General features: G+C 36.1%; 1 protein-coding gene and 1 long non-coding RNA gene across 4 annotated transcripts in view; one reads left to right on the plus strand and one right to left on the minus strand.

Moving 5' to 3' along the window:
- Nucleotides 1-17,790, minus strand: part of LOC141461368 (uncharacterized) — a 214,602-nt gene that overhangs the window by 62,679 nt on the left and 134,133 nt on the right. For all 3 annotated transcript variants that reach the window (XR_012462825.1, XR_012462826.1, XR_012462827.1), the window contains exon 4: nt 5,905-5,939. This is a non-coding gene — a long non-coding RNA (uncharacterized lncRNA). The remainder of the gene's footprint in view (nt 1-5,904; nt 5,940-17,790) is intronic.
- The window catches only part of LOC141461364 (uncharacterized), a 159,285-nt gene that overhangs the window by 46,412 nt on the left and 95,083 nt on the right, over nt 1-17,790 (plus strand). Inside the window, exon 3 of the mRNA XM_074142366.1 lies at nt 499-545. The gene's annotated coding sequence lies outside the window, so the exon portion shown is untranslated. The remainder of the gene's footprint in view (nt 1-498; nt 546-17,790) is intronic.

Here is a 17,790-nt window from a genome sequence, read left to right on the forward strand (position 1 = left end):
CTTTTAATTAAGTAATTAATATCAATGCTAATTAAAGGAAGAAGTTATTTGTTATTTCAAGGCGCCACGGTAGCCGAGCGGTTAGAGGCTAGACCCACAAAGCTAAGGTGTATTGTTGGTTAGTGGATTCGATTTCCCTGTCTTGACCTTGGATTATATTTAATGGTTAATAAAAGAAATTTACAGTAAAGTATGTTAGGTGGTTATAGACTAGACCCGCAATGCTAAGATGTATTGTTGGTTAGTGGATTCGATTTCCCCGGTCTAGGCCTTGCATTTTATTTAATGTGTTAATATGAGGAATTTATAGTAAAGTATGTTGGGCAGTTAGGGGCTAGACCCGCGAAGCTAAGATGTATGGTTGGTTAGTGGATTCGATTCCCCTGGTCTAGGCCTTTTTTTCACTTATTTGTTATTTCATTTAATTCCTAATTAAATGCTCTTTCCATTAAATTCTATTAAAATGTTAATCAAATACTCTTTTTTGTTTTGTTTCAGGAAAGGACATCGTACGGAAGGATATCAGACAGTCAACTGAACTAGTGGTATGTTTAAATTAATATTGAATATAATAATTACTTTTTTAAAAATTTAAGGCGCGTCAATATCTGAGATTATTGTTACTTAGAGCTTTTTCCAGTGCACTGCCAGCCTCCGGACAGTGTCCCCTCGTTACAGACAACACTATCGATCACCCGGGACAGTTGAGCTGTAAGAAAAGCTCCTAGGTAGAGAAAATCTAATCTTCTTGAATTCTAAAAATTATTTATTAATTTTGTTTAAAATTAACTCCATTATACAGGCAAAATTTGTGTTCTCATTAAAAAAAAAAAAAATTGTTTTGAGATCTATTTAAAATTTTAATTAATTATTACTTTTAATTACCCCAAAAACTTTTCATTAAAATTAAATAATTAAAATAATTAATTGTACTTTTTTAAAATTTAGTTAATTATTAAATAACTAAATAGGATTAATGGAATTTTTTTTTCTGAAACTGCAAAATGTTGTTGATTACACGATACGAAACGAGTTAATCAAATTGTGCAATAACACAACGCAAAGAGACAGAGAGAGAAGAAGTGATAGAAAGTTAGTGTGAGAGAGATAGATAGATAGAGGGAGCGAAAGGTTCACCAGCCTGATTCAAGGTTCTTTGAAAGAGTTGTTATGTTCTCCTGATTTCCTATAATTATGAAGGAAGTTATTGAGTGGAGAATGAGTAATCTAAACTACTTGTCTGTATGGTGTGTTTGAATTCTTCAAAATTGCATCTATTTCTTTGAAAGGACTGTTTTGCTACAAGTTTTTAATTAAAAAGAAATAAAAAAAAAATATATATATTCCATGATCAGATTGAATGAATGGGGAAGACCTAAATACTTCAGCATTACTCAGGCCAATTGAGCTTTTACTCTCGGAAGTTGTAGTAATCTATTATTCGTAAAAGTTTACGTACGTAATTTAAAAAGTGCTCAGAGAAAATGAATAATAATTTCTCTCGTTTTGATGAGAGAAAAAGAGGGGATGGGGAATAAACTCGCGACTCTTTCTCCAAATTTTATGAATGGGAATTGCGTATACGAGTAAAAAACACTAGTGAGTTTTATACTGTGGTGGGGGGAGCGAGATTCTGATTCAGCGCAGATGAAGGGAGGGAAAAAAAATCCAACAACACGTGTCCTTCCTGAACAAACTGATGTCACAGAAATTATCTTAACCGCCCCCGCGCATTTTTTTTTTTTGGTGGCGGGGGGGCATTTATTGCTCACTGTATTCACGCAAAAATTTTATAATAATGATAAATAGATAATATTATAATGTGCGTTTTTGGGTTAATTTTTATTTAGTTCTAAAAATATAATCATATTTCTACGTAATGCGCGTAATTTGGAATTGCCAAATGATGACGTAGCATAGTGTTCACCGGAAATGAAGGTTTTTTAGGATTTCTAAAGACGATTTTTATTTATTTATTTTTGGCGGGTTTGTTTTGATTTTGATTGATAAGCGTAAATCAAAAAAGTGTCTACAAGAAAATGGCAATTAAGTTTAAAATTTCCTTTTTAGATCATTGCTAGGATCTGAAGACGTTCATGACAGTAACAACTTTACGAGGGTCGTTTGAAAAGTCCGTGCAAAGTCAGAGAGATAGCACTACTGGCGCGTATCGAGGTTATGTTTAGTTAGTAGCATCTCTTGGAAGAACACACACCAAGTTTCAGCCAGATCGGTCTATTTCTTTGTGTTTGGCATTCGTTTGAATCGAGGAAGTCGAGTGATTTTCAAAAAATGGACGAAAAAGAATTTCGTGTGTTGATTAAACACTACTTTATGAAAGGCAAAACGCCTCAGGAGAATAAAAGAGAAGCTTGATAAACATTATGGTGACTCTGCACCTTCGATTAGAACAGTTTATAAGTGGTTTCAAAATTTTCGGAGTGGCCATATGGGCACAAGTGACGCTGAACGTTCTGGACGCCCTGTTGAGGTCACTAATCCAGAAATCGCAAGGAATAATCCTCATCGACTATCTGGAAAAGGGTAAAACTATTACAGGTGCATATTATTCATCGTTATTGGACCGTTTGAAAACCGAGCTGCAAGAAAAACGCCCACGATTGGCCCACAAAAAAGTCCTTTTCCATCACGACAACGCACCAGCTCACACCTCAGCAGTTGTGGTCGCAAAATTAATGGAATTAGGGTTCCAACTCGTTTCACATCCCCCCTATTCTCCAGACTTGGCTCCCTCGGACTACTATTTCTTCCCCAATATGAAGAAATGGCTGGCGGGAAAAAGATTTTATTCAAACGAGGAGGTGATTGCAGAAACGAATGGCTATTTTTCAGACTTGGACAAATCCTATTATTCGGAAGGGATCAACAAACTAGAGCAGCGTTGGACGAAGTGTATAAGCCTAAAAGGAGACTATGTTGAAAAATAAAAAAGGTTTACCCCAAAAAATTAAGTAGTTTTTATTTTTGCACGGACTTTTCAAACGACCCTCGTACATTACGATTCTTCTCTTTACTGTAATATCAGTGTAATATATGCACTTTATAGTATTATATAATCTAATATTATACAGGGTGATCCATTTAAAATGCACCAATCGCTAATAACATTTTAGGAAAGCGGAATTTCGAAAAAACCCACGAAGTAAACTATATGTTTTTTTTTGGCCTAGTTTTCAAATTTTCCACTCTCGATGCTGTATCTTTATTTTGGGCGGAGTTACGGCCAAAAACCAGATTGGGTTTTCATAAGGACCACTGGTTTTGACAATGATTATAAAAACTACATAAAAAACCGTGAAAAAAGATGTTGACCTCGTTTCGATATCATTAATATTAGTCGAGATATTTAAGATCAAAGTTACAATTTTATCTATTTGTGAACGGTTTTCGATATTAATTTTCCACCAGAAATACACAAAAAAAATGTTATTGGTGACGTAAAGAACAAAAATAATAATAATTGAAGATTTTAAAGAATGTAGTGTAATGTAATGGTTATGGGTGAATCGGGATAAATTTGTTTTATCATCAAATAAAAGCAATCATCACATCATTTTAGGGCACCCAGTATGCAAGACTTCTTGACCTATGATTAGGGTAAGAATATCTTGGCCAGGGATAGGTGGGTGTTGGTCTAATGGTCAAGAGCGTGAAGTGGGAGATCCCCAGTTCGAATCCCGCGTATGGCTACTTTTTATTTGTAAGACAAAAATTGTTTATACTTAAGTATGAGCTTCCGCCTTCGTCCACGACACCTAATTGGTAGTTGGACGGTAAGCCCCGCCTGAAATAATAGGCGATTACTTTACTTTTACTAAATTTAACAATTTCAATGCTCGATTTAAGTATTTTTGTTTCAAGAAAAAAAAAAAAAAAAAACCTTCTGATTTTTCCTTTAAGAAAATCCATTTTGATGCAGTACGTCGGGGAAAGGTGAGGATGTATTTTTCCTCTCTACAAAGGAAGTTAAGCTTGAAACGTCAGATTTTGGTTTCATGACTGGTTTTATCATCAAAGTTAGAATGTTGAGTGGCCCATCAATTTTGATAGCTAACGACTTTTTTTAATATTTTATTATACCGGGGGGGGGCGACTCATTCATAGTAATACTGATAGAATTTTAGAACGGAAGTTTATGTCATTGATATTAAAAAAAGTTTGGGATTGATTGGGCGGATGATATCATAGACTGGTGAACAGAAAGTAAAGACCCGTTACATTTTATTGACCATTTTGCGCACTCATTTGTTTACCATGAATTTAAGAAAGCGTGTGGAAGGAGGGACCTTAAGGAACTTGATTGTGTTGTCAAGGTTTCTTTTGCGCAACCATGGAGTTGTACTGTCCCCATATGAGTAGTCGCCCAAGATCCGTTTAACCATCTAGTCAAGTGCTGGAAGGAAAATCTTAATCAAAGAGTGATTATTAATTAGGAAAGAAAATTGATTAAATTTTTCCAGCAAAGAATTTTTCTTGGAAGCGATTGGCGGTAACATTTTAGTAACCTCCCCTTTACAATGATAACCACACTATTCCATCCTCGCATTCTGGCCTCTCAAAACATATGCAGGGCAACCTCGATCTAATAACTGATTGGTACTCATAATAAATGCAAATAAGAGCGGACAAATTACGTTTTACACTGTAACGACTGATTTGCTCGATTGTTCAGATAAACAAACAGGAAATACTAACACATCAAAACAAGTCTACTGGGGGGTTCTACCTGGGGGGATATCAGGCTAACGGGGACCCAACATAAGTGATCATGGAAAAGACAAGAACTGTATAGAGAATGCTGTAAAGTAAAGTAATTGCCTATTTTTTCAAGCGGGGCTTAACGTCCAACTACCAAATTAGGTGTCGTGGACGGAGGCGACTAGGAAACATACTTTACTATAAATTTCTCATATTAACCATTAAATAAAATCCAAGGGCTAAGACCGGGAATCGAACCCACTAACCAACAAGTTACATCTTAGCTTTACAGGTCTTGAATAGAGAATGCAATCAATCTTAGACGGCTTCCTCGATCGAACTTTTTAGTGAACACACAGATATAAAACTATCAACAGATCACTCGTAATACCAATAAGAAAGTATAGATTGCAAATCTGGGGATCACCCGTTGGATATCCCCAGAATGAAGTCCTTCCCATCCAAAAAGTCCTCAGACTAGTCGCCAAAAGCTTCTTTTAAAGTTTCCAATAATGATAAAAAGCTCAAAATACCTTACTCACTCACTCACTTACTCAAGGGCTATAACGGTCCATGAAGGGCCCGAGCCTCAGCCACTGCAGCTCTCCACCTCTCTCTCTGTCTCTTAGCCGACGTTCTCCATCTCTCTGCTGACCAAGGGCTTCCAAATCTTCCTGTACGTCGTTCAACCATCCTAGTCGAGGCCTACCCCTCAGCCTATTTCCATACAGGTTGTCTATACAGTGCTTTCCTGGGACCTCTCGTCTCCTCCATTCGGTGCAAAAAGTCCCAGCCATCGTAGTCTACCAGACTTTATAGTGGCTACTATATCACAGGCTCACCGAACAACTTCAACAACTTCTCGATTCGTCCTGATCAAAAATACCTTCTATTTCCAAACTAATCCGCCCTAATCTATTCAGTCCCACTAATCCCTTAGGCTAAGATCGTCCCTTCTACTTCTCATGCAGCTTCTTAATATAATTAATATCCCAAACTACTGGAGAGTTCCAGCAACGGCTGGCGGCTTCTACTCATCACATCTCAGCTGATATGGCAATTAGGCCACATTTTATATTATTCTGTATATAGCTACAGATTTGCAAGATGTATATATTTGTAATACATGTATGTATATTTGAACAAGATGTAACATAATAAATAAATTAATTAATCTAAACTAACCTGAGAAATTTGTGATGTATTACGCCAAGTCCAACCTAGAAGAAACGATAAGATTATTATTATTCTATATAATATTATTATTTATTATAAAGGGCATAATTTCAGGGCTCAGGAAAGAGATTATTAGCAAGATTAGGGGAGCGCTGACTTTGCGTGCCAGAGATTTTTCTTATACTAAGTTTGGAGCGTAAAAATTTTATATTTCTGTATCTGTAGGATTTGAGAAGTTACTGTAACGTGATAAGCAGAGTGAAGATTGACTGTAAGGATTTGAATTACTCGTTTTCCATCGAGTAACCTAGAGCCCATCTATAGCCTAGATCTATGCCTAACAGCAGTCAAATCAATTTCCACAGGAAATCATAACATATTGGGATAATCTAAGCCACGTAATTTCCTCCAATTTTCCGGAACTCTTGCAGAATCAAAAGTTTTAGGGGGACACGGATCTAGAGTGAGTTATATAGGCCAATCATAATATTCTGTATATATATTTACCATTGTTAGTTACATCATAAGGTCCAATCATATAAGAAACATAAGGTTACGATTAACGGGACTCAGTTTTAGGCAGGTCCTGGTTTGACTAATACATTCTATTGGCTAACCTAATGTATAGCTAATCATAATTATAATGAAAATATAATTTATATGACAGAATTTCCATGAAGTTAATTATGGAATCCCGTAAGGTCAACGGATTTCTTGTTCTGTCATTGGCTGAACACAATTTTTTTGTATGAACATAAATTATCCACCTGCAACTTATTTAATTAGTAGAAAAAAAATTATAATATAATTTTTGCTTGTAATATGCAAATGAAACAGGTGTATGAAGGGTGAAACAGGTGATTATGAAGTCAGCGGTAACAGTGTTTTTTTTTAAAAAATTGGTTAAACTTTTGTCATGATTTAAATATGTATGTGAATTTATATTGACTTTTTATTTGGTTTCCTCTCAGGAAATTCAGTTTTTCTCATTATTACGGAGGAGTTTACGCCCTGGTATTTTATGGAGGGTGGAGATTTTATATTTGTACAGGACATCTCAAAAAATAAATTAATAAATAATAAATAATAAATAAACGTTTTTGAAGGGACTTCCATCTTAGCCAAGGTCGTCTATTTTATGGAATAACTAGTCCTTCCATATTTTCCCCCTCCTTATACTTCCTCTTATTTGGTAACGGAAGTATGACGATCATGTCAAATTGTGGATTTCGAGTCTTACACCGGAGATACCAAATTAGAGATTTTCTGAGTGAGAAAAAGTGCGTAATGTGTACACGTAGTTATTGGTCATTAATGATTTCATTTTTTAAAAAGATTTTAGTATTAGAATAAATTATAAATTACTGTTTTTAGAATTTAAGTTAAATAAAGAATAGGAATTCTGGAGCTTGGAGTGAATAATGGAACAGTTTAGGTGGTGGTCAAATTTGTGGGCTTCCGGTTACGTAAAAGGAAATGTTCGATTGTTCTTCAATATTACCCACTCCTTAAATCATTGGCTCCTTCTTCCTAATCTTTTCCTGTATAATATCCCAATAAAATGTTGTTCCTCTGTGAAAAATCTTGGTATCACTTTTGACCAAAACCTATCCTGGAAAAACCATGTTTCCCAAATCTCTCGTCGTTCCATCCATATCCTTAAGCAGTTTAATAGTTCCCGTCACCTTTTTCCAATTAAGACCCGGCAACTCCTAGTTTCCTCTCTTATATTCCCCCATTTCGACTATGGTTGTTTAGTGTATGGCAGTCTTTCTGGTGATATTGAAGCTAAGCTCAAGCGCCTCATGAACTGCTTTATAAGATTTATTTTCAGCAGTTCCAGAGACTCTCGCATTTCGCCGCTGCTACGATGAGTTTAAGTGGCTTTTTCCTGTCTATCGCCGCCAGTATTTTTTGGCTTCTTTCCTTTTTCAAGTCATCCAGTCTCAAAGGCCTTCCTATATTTTTCAACTCCTTAAGTTTAAATCCTCCATCCATTCCCGTAATACCAGATCTCGCTCATCTGATCTCTATATTCCCTCTCACCGTACCTCATCCTTTGACAAATCCTTCCTAATACGTGCTACCTCTCTCTAGAACTCCTTGCCATCATCTGTCCGCCATGCTCCTACCCTATCCATCTTTAAATCCCGTCTATTCAGTTATCTCCTTTCTATCCAGCTTCCTCCGAAATTTTAATTCTTTTAATTTATTTCCTTAATTTCTATTGTTATTTTGATTTTCACTTTTTGTAAATATTTATTTATTTATTTTCTGTTTAATCACAGGTCAAACTATTAAGACCTCTAATTGTACCTGTATTTATTCTTAGGGGACAATTGTCCCAGAATAATAAATTTCTTTTCAATTCTATATAAATATTAGGGCTCCGTATTACTTGGTGATAATCAAAATATTTATTGTAGAGGTTAATATGCTGCCCAAAGAGATCAAATTTAAGTATTATAAAATAGTAATTCTTGTAAGTGAGTTGGATGCTGTAATGCTACGTGAAATGTTAACACTTCGGAATGACCAAGAAATTGATGCTGAAAAACTACTATAATACGAGTCCTCCCTATTCTTGTAATCAATATTATTGATTGAGAACATTATTATACGTTTATACGTTTAAAAAAAAAAATTACTTCTCTTATCTCCGATTAAGTGCAATACATACATCACGAGACCCCCCTTCGAAGAAATATCCAATAATGCAATAATTAATGACGTAAATTAATTATTTTAATACTTCAAGTCACTACACCAGACCAAAAACTGATATAAATTGCACGTTCACAGTAACAGTAGTACATAATGGTACAGGAGCTCTTAGTAGAAACTGATTGGTGAGAGGTATGGAAGAGTAGAGGTTAATCACCTACCAATCAGAAATTAAATATGGCTGATCATCTCCATTTTGCCCATTTTAGATTTAGCCAATGGGAAATAAGTAACTAGCTGTACAAAATGAAGGCATGTCAAAGTGCATTCTGATTGGGTGATACTTTCCACCCATCGGCCACGCCCCTTCACGCCCCTTCAGTGAGCTCCTACAGCATTTTGTTCCCCTGATACTAAACTTGCTTTTTTTTCTCGTAAGTTTTAGTTGAGATTTTTAAAATTTCTACTTATTTTTTATTGTTCTTTTATGATTAATTTGCATTAATCTTTAAGGTTTAACATTATTTTAAAGAAAACAATTATTATATAATTATAAACAAGAAAATGTTTTTAATCAAATTCTAAAAACTTAATTACGTAAACTGAATATAAAATAAAGACGTATGAGTGTCCTAATCAGATGTTTAACCTACTTAAAGATCTCTGAATCAATATTCTGGGAATGATGAGGAATAAGTAGTGCAACTTTGAAAGTTTCAATAGATGATACAGTCAATGGAAAACTTTAACTTACTAATCAAGTTTAGTCAGACTTAATTGATTCATTGAACCTAATTATGAACGGAAAAGAACTGATAATGTCCCCGAGCAATCCTTAAATTTGCATACTTAAAATTTCCGCTTCATCATTTTTACGATAACGAATCATAACAATAATAAGTGGTTATTATAGAGATTGAATTAAATTCAAGGACGTTCAAGTTTAAACCTGTTTAAAAAAAAAAAAAAAAGAAGAAGAAGGCGAATGGAAACAAGTTACGGTATGGAATAAAACTCACCACGTCATAATACTGGTTTTACTGCTTCCTTTTTTTTATTTTACTTAATACTTAATTTGAGTTTTGCTTCCGATGTTTACGTTTGTTTCAACTTTTCACCGCAGTTGACGTTGTGCAATTTTCTTTGCGTCCATTTATACCACTGATTAATGCTTTTTTAATCAAGGGAAAGTGAGTCAGCACTGTGCTGGACAAAATCTGGAAGGAGAAATGATTCCTAGGTGGGTCATCTGCTTCTTAGATAGCAAGGCTGACTAATTGGCCATTAAGTCCTATAAAGTCTGTTCAAGCCTGTTTAGAAATGCTATCGTTGTTTGGTAGGTAAAATTAGGTCTTTCTTGTCAGGATGCGTTTGAGAGGCGTCCTGGAGAATTTCCACAAGATCTGTACCTTTTTTTTTTTTGTATGCTAACAAAACTGTGGCTTTTCTATGCAGAAATTATGGCTGCAGCAGAAAGCTGCTGGATAGCAGGTGATAAAAGTTGAGAGATCAATGGAGAAGAAATCCGCGCTTTCATACTTTGTCCAGCAGCTTCTCAAAGTCTAGGCAAACCTAGACTGGAGGAAATGCTCTGCCTAGAGGACGTCACAACAGAGGCTCCTCTCGGTTATATATTCTAGTTTGCAAGCAAGTATCAAATATCAAATCTTTTTACTTTTTTTTAACTCTATTTAATACTGGCAACAAGTAAATCGGATTATAATACATAAATAAACATAGCTGGAAAGATTTGAACCATCATGAGTCGACTAACACAAGATGCTGTTGAAATGCCCTTTTTCTATCATGCGATCAGATGATCACGAGGCCATCGACGCTTCAGTCTACGGCGAAGATTTGAGGGAAGAGTAGTTTGGGATAGATTGATTATTAGTGGATTGAAGTGTTGAAAAAGTTGGGATTGAAATTTGGTGTAACGGGATTTGGGCTAGGTCAAGGACAAAAGGGATTTTTTTTTAGGTCAGTGTGGATGGTGTGATTGTTTACGTAGAAATGAGGGATAAGGATTGTGAGTAGGATTTTCAATTGAAGGGATTGGATGCGGTTGAGATTGGAACGCTTTGCAGTACTGTAATGTTAAAGTCCGTATCTCCAGATTGGGGGCTACTACTAGCTACAGCTGTGTAGATTTTCTTTTTGTTGGTAATAGACAATTTGGAGCGTTTGTCGAGGAGTCTTTTGGTCATTCGGTAACGGTAAGTAAAGTTCCTGTCGCTTGAGTCGAGTGTGGGGGTTCCAAGTAAGGCGCTTTTGGAGAAAAAGTCCAAGATAACGCACCTTATCTGCCGGAGGAATGGGAATATGGTTCATGGTAGATTAGTGGGAGTACCTTGTGATTGAGGGTAAAGGTTAGAATAGAATAGAATAGAATAGAATAGAAATTTATTATTCTGGGACAATTGTCCCCTAAGAATAAATACAGGTACAAATAGAGGCCTTAACAGTTTGGCCTGTGATTATACAGAAATTAAATAAATAAATAAATATTTACAAAAGTGAAAATATAATAAGTGAAAATGAAAGTAAAAATAAAATAATAAAACAGCAGAAATTAAGGAAATAAATTAAAACAATTAGAATTTCGGAGGAAGCTGAATAGAAAGGAGATAACTGAATAGACTGGATTTAAAGATGGATAGGGTAGGAGCATGGCGGACAGATGAAGGCAAGGAGTTCCATAGAGAGGTAGCACGTATGAGGAAGGACTTGTCAAAGGATGAGGTACGGTGAGAGGGAATATAAAGATCAGATGAGCGATATATAAAGATGAGATTGATAGGTTATACGAGGGTCGTTTGAAAAGTCCGTGCAAAAATAAAAACTACTTAATTTTTTGGGGTAAACCTTTTTTATTTTTCAACATAGTCTCCTTTTAGGCTTATACACTTCGTCCAACGCTGCTCTAGTTTGTTGATCCCTTCCGAATAATAGGATTTGTCCAAGTCTGAAAAATAGCCATTCGTTTCTGCAATCACCTCCTCGTTTGAATAAAATCTTTTTCCCGCCAGCCATTTCTTCATATTGGGGAACAAATAGTAGTCCGAGGGAGCCAAGTCTGGAGAATAGGGGGGATGTGAAACGAGTTGGAACCCTATTTCCATTAATTTTGCGACCACAACTGCTGAGGTGTGAGCTGGTGCGTTGTCGTGATGGAAAAGGACTTTTTTGTGGGCCAATCGTGGGCGTTCTTCTTGCAGCTCGGTTTTCAAACGGTCCAATAACGATGAATAATATGCACCTGTAATAGTTTTACCCTTTTCCAGATAGTCGATGAGGATTATTCCTTGCGAATCCCAAAAGACAGTCGCCATAATCTTTCCGGCCGAAGGAACGGTCTTCGCCTTTTTTGGCGCAGATTCCCCCTTGGTAACCCATTGTTTAGATTGTTTTTTGATCTCAGGAGTGTAGTGATGTATCCATGTTTCATCCACAGTGACAAAACGACGCTTAAAGTCCTGTGGATTCTTCTGGAACAGCTGCAAACCGTTCTTGCAACACTTCACACGATTTCGTTTTTGGTCAAGCGTGAGCAATCGCGGCACCCATCTTGCGGATAGCTTTGTCATGTCCAAATGTTGATGCAAAATATTATGTACCCGTTCATTCGAGATGCCCACAGCACTAGCAATCTCACGCACCTTCACTCTTCTGTCATCCATCACCATATCATGGATTTTATCAATGATTTCTGGAGTAGTAACCTCAACAGGGCGTCCAGAACGTTCAGCGTCACTTGTGCCCATATGGCCACTCCGAAAATTTTGAAACCACTTATAAACTGTTCTAATCGAAGGTGCAGAGTCACCATAATGTTTATCAAGCTTCTCTTTAGTCTCCTGAGGCGTTTGGCCTTTCATAAAGTAGTGTTTAATCAACACACGAAATTCTTTTTCGTCCATTTTTTGAAAATCACTCGACTTCCTCGATTCAAACGAATGCCAAACACAAAGAAATAGACCGATCTGGCTGAAACTTGGTGTGTGTTCTTCCAAGAGATGCTACTAACTAAACATAACCTCGATACGCGCCAGTAGTGCTATCTCTCTGACTTTGCACGGACTTTTCAAACGACCCTCGTATAATGGGATTTAGACTCGTCGACCTTTATTCTCCATTTGCGAAACCCAGGGTTCGAGGATATGAAGATGAGACTGGATGGATCGGATTGCGTTCACTGGATCTGAATTATGGGATAGGATGGCCGTATCATGGGCATACGAATAAATTGTACGTGTTCGGATAGAGCGGAAGATCAGCCGTGTCAGACAGGATATAGAGAAGTGGAGCGAGAATACTTCCTTGAGGGACTCCTACTAGGATAGGATAAATGGAAGAGGAGGAAGAGAATAGCAATTCTGTAAAGATTCTGCACAAAAATAATCGTAATCGTAATCTTAATCACGAGACCTTCATCAAAGCATCCGGTATATTCCCAGTTTTATAAAATCTAATATTATTAGAGTTCTTTATTTGTTCATTATAATTTAAAAAAAAAAACAAAATACATCTCTGGCCAGTTGCCAAGGTGAGGTTTGAATTTCATTCAACATTTTTCTGGCTGTATTACCACAAATGAACATCCCATTTACGACTTTAGTCAATAGAATTACGCAAAATATTTTTATTAATGCAAAAATTGTATTTTTGCAATTTATCAAGGAGTGTAAAAGTTGGGAATAAAATAATAATCCAGATGAATCACTGGACGCCGTTCGTTAAAGGAACTAAACTACAAAACAAGTCATGAATGAGTTAATGGCTCTATTAATTTACGACATGATCAAGGTCATCAGAGAGAGAGAGAGACAGAGACAGAGATAGTGAGGTAGAAAAAGAGAGAGAAATATAAAAATGCTAACAAAACAGCTGAAATCCTGCGACTTGAAATTATTTAAAGATCCTCTAAGAAGACCAGTGGACAAAGTTTATCAATTACCAAGTTAAAAATGAACTTACAAACAAACACATTTTTGGGAACCATAAGAAGAATACGGAGGTGTGTGGCTATTAAATAACGGTACTGATGCTGTTACAGAAGAACTATGCATGCGCCAAATCCTAACTACCGCGACAGCTGTGCAGCGTGAAGCCTCTTCTCTTTCGATTGTGCAGCGTCTCACGTGTTTTTTTTTGTAGAGATATCTGTGAGACTGGAACCGTCGTTTGTGTATCTAGAGGTGTTAGTTTCCGTTTTGCCGAAAACATAATGCTACTACACATGTAGTAGAGCAACGAATTGTCGTGAAATTTCACATCAAAACTGGGTAAAAACGCTACTGAAACTTATCTTTAATTAAAGGATTGACCCTCCTAATCACTCTTTATGAACGGAAATGCGTGTGTTTATTTGAGCGTGTGTGAGATTTTTATGCGTTTGAGCATCAGAAAACTTGAAAAAATCCTGAAAATTTGGACCAATAGAAATTAGGTATACGTAATTATAATTTTAATAATAAGAAGTAGAAGGTAGGGGGGATTTTGTTCAGTGTTTCTATTCGTCCATTTCAAAACAATGTACAAATGATTGGCAGCAGAATTAAAGCCTAGTAAAACCTAGATTCTTGAAGTTATTAGGAATTGCTGTTCGGTTGTTCGTCTAACATCAAGAATTAAATAAAAAAAAAAAAACGCAAAGCTTAAAGCTTAAAAAAGAATTCTACTAATTTTGGGCACCGCTTTGTTTTTTTATGAGTAGATGGGTCCAATATTAACGAAACAAAATAATAATCGGATAAATTGGGTGAAACTAGACGATTTCATCTGCCGATAATGTCCAAGCTCAATATTTCTTATTCTAGGATGCATAACTGATTTAAGTTGTTGATTGACTAGCTTGCCAACAGTAAAATAATAACTGGCGAGTACTAACTCGCCAAGAAGTTTGGACCAGATACGAGCAAAAGTCAGCTGTTAACTGGGGCCTCAAAATGGAAGCAAGTATTTTTGTTTTATTAAGTTAGAATAAATGAGCTGATAAAAGTGCCGACAATTGTATTTATTATTCAAATACAATTACAATTGAAGCGAATAGATGAATAAATAAATAAATTCCAAGGAAAACTGGCCGATACATTGGCACTTAAATTTATTATTTATTTATTTAAGATTACACGGTTCCCACACTGTATTATTAATTGATTAGTAACTATATGTGTGACTAGTAACACAATCAATGATTCATTTGTGGATGCTGTGACTTAATAAATCAATTGAATTTCCCCAAACAACTGTGCATAATTTGGAATACAGCCATCTAGTCAAAATGGTCCAGAAGTTCTTTATTCTATTCAATGTTTCTGTTTAATGACTTTGAGTTTTTTTTTTAAGTTTTCTACTTTAAATGTGGAAAATTTGTACAGGCTTTACCTTGTGGGGGCGACCTAATTTAGAGCAACGTCAAAGAAAAAGGAAAGGGCTAGTTTTCTGACATCATATCCTCTTTCTAGAAATCCCCCTGAACATTGTGCATCACTAGGGTGAGTGGCTGGTCTGGCAGGAATCTTCCATCGATAAAATAGTCGCAAGACTTAATTTAATAATATGCTGATTAAGACTATGGACTTGTGATAGTTTAAGAGCACTTTTCTTATGCTGATATTCATCGACCATATGGCTAGTCCATTTATTTCAGAACTTGGCGTCCCAGTGGGTATTCCAGCTCTGACAGCACGAATACTGGCATGCCTAGAATTCAGACACTACATACGGGCCTGTGTGTAACTATAGGGGAACCCACAGGTGAATTCACGCTTCACAATCACAATATATACCCTACTAACAAGAATCTACGAACCTACCCAACAAACCAACACTATATGGATTTAGTGGAACCCACAGGTGAATTCATGCTTCATAATCACAATATACACCCTACTAACAAGAATCTACGAACCTACCCAACAAACCAACACTATATGGATTTAGTGGAACCCACAGGTGAATTCATGCTTCACAATCACAATATACACCCTACTAACAAGAATCTACGAACCTACCCAACAAACCAACACTATATGGATTTAGTGGAACCCACAGGTGAATTCATGCTTCACCCTACTAACAAGAATCTACGAACCTACCCAACAAACCAACACTATATGAGTTTAGAGTAACCCACAGGTGAATTCATGCTTCATAATCACAATATACACCCTACTAGATTACGTTAGATTAAATAATCGGAGTGAGACGTATGTCCGACGCCACCGCAACCAAGATAGGCTTAGTGTTCCATCCCCTTTGGATCTAGTAGACGAAACCTCACTTACTATAATAATGTTTTATTTGAATAGGGAAAACAAAATATACATATTCTTTCTATAAACATCAATGACATGGTACATTACCGTCTGTCAGAGTCTCATTTGAAACAAAAATTATTAACTTAATGATAAATACATATTTAATGAAAAGAAAAGTGAGGAAAAAGAAAACTATATTTACATAAGAATACTAGTTTTAAGTGTTACTTTAGTATTTGGTAATAATAATTAAAGTAGGAGAACTATATGCAATATATAAATTAATAGTTAAATTCATTAACTTAATACCTCCTACAACGCATCGCACATTTTACAAAATTAATCAGAGCTCTCCAATTACTACCATTTAGTAAGCATAGAACTTCTTCTTTATTAAGCACACGCTTATTAAAATATCAGATCCTGAACTCTCTCATAATGGGGCATTCAGCCAAGAAATGAAAAGTAGATTCAATAGACCTGAGGTTGCACATGGAACACAAATAATTGCGAGTGATCCAGAGTTTATAATTTAGATTTAGGCCTTCGGTTCGCACTTTAAATATTATTTGTTTAGAAAAGTGATCAATATTCAGTTCCATGTAATTTAGGTCATAATTTAGGCATTTATAGAGTTCATGAAAACTGGGATTTCTAGCAAGAAATTCAAATTCAGACCTCTCAGCTGATTTTATCTTATCAATAATGGTTATCATTTGCTGCTTCCACTTAGGACTATACGCTCGTTCTAGTTTAACACCATGTAACTCAGACAAATGAACCCAATCTTGAAACCAGAAACATTGCTTTCTAACAACCTCCTTCGCCAACATGTGAGTTAATCTACTATCTGGATGCTCAGCAAAAATTTTAAGAATATATGAGAAGTGTGTACTCAATGTGTAGGTGAACAGTGAACATTTACCGGTTTCCAAATAAATGGCATAATTCGGGGTATTAATCGGAAGACAAAACATTTTTTTGATGAAGTATTTCTGAAGTTTTTCCAAATCCTCGAAGGCGACAGAACCCCACATTTGACTACCGTAACAAGCAATAGATCGCAAAACTGCATCAAAGATTTTATATTTCACCGTAAGATCAATAGAATTATTTGAAATGAAGTTATTCCATATACTTCCTAAACTACGTTTTCCTATAACCAATTTCTCCTTAATATGCGGTTTGAAATTCAAGTTAGGGGTCAGGCTCACACCCAGGTACTTATACCTCACTTACTAAAGAGGTGAAGGACTTTCCCTACTAATTCTTTTTGCGCTACTATCTCATTTGGCCTCAAAGATCCAAAGGTTTCATAGCGCAATCACTCGATTGCAACGAAATCAGAACAGCCAGTGAGAGGCCGTTTCCTTCTCTTCCTGACACAATTTGGACCAACGGTTTCCCGAGCTAATAAGCCCCTACCTTGTACAGATGCCCTATGCCCTATGTGTACTGTGTAAATGTATTGGGGGTGTAACACTATAATATTGCTCATGTTCATGTTGTTAGGCTGGGATACCCGCAGGGCCGCCAAGTACCCTAAAGAAGTGGCTAATCCACTTCCTCCTACAGGAAGTAACTACAACCTACTAACAAAAATGTACAAACCAACAGACTGTTTTCCCACCAACTCGAGAAATAGAATATGGATCTATTGCGAGGTTTCGAGTAGCTTAAGGCTTCGTTCGCATCCAATAAACAAAATTCATTAATGAACAACATAGTTTTTTTCAGTTCGAAACAACACTTGACGAGTGCCTAATCACTTCGAAACTCCTGGAAGTTAGCCGAAAGCTATCTACGTCTATCATCGACCCTCGAAGAACATGAAAGCAGTAATTAAACTGCCCCAGTGCAGGAGGCTGCAAGCGAATGTTTCAAAATGTCCTCTTAGTTCGAAAAAAAAAATGCTTTTAGAGAATCTTCTAAAGAGTGATAAAGAAGGTAATATTTGCGTAGCGTACCA

The sequence above is a fragment of the Rhodnius prolixus genome, unplaced genomic scaffold (assembly GCF_049639745.1).
Source record: "Rhodnius prolixus isolate KJV_2025 unplaced genomic scaffold, Rpr scaffold_6, whole genome shotgun sequence".
Classification (NCBI taxonomy): domain Eukaryota; kingdom Metazoa; phylum Arthropoda; class Insecta; order Hemiptera; family Reduviidae; genus Rhodnius; species Rhodnius prolixus.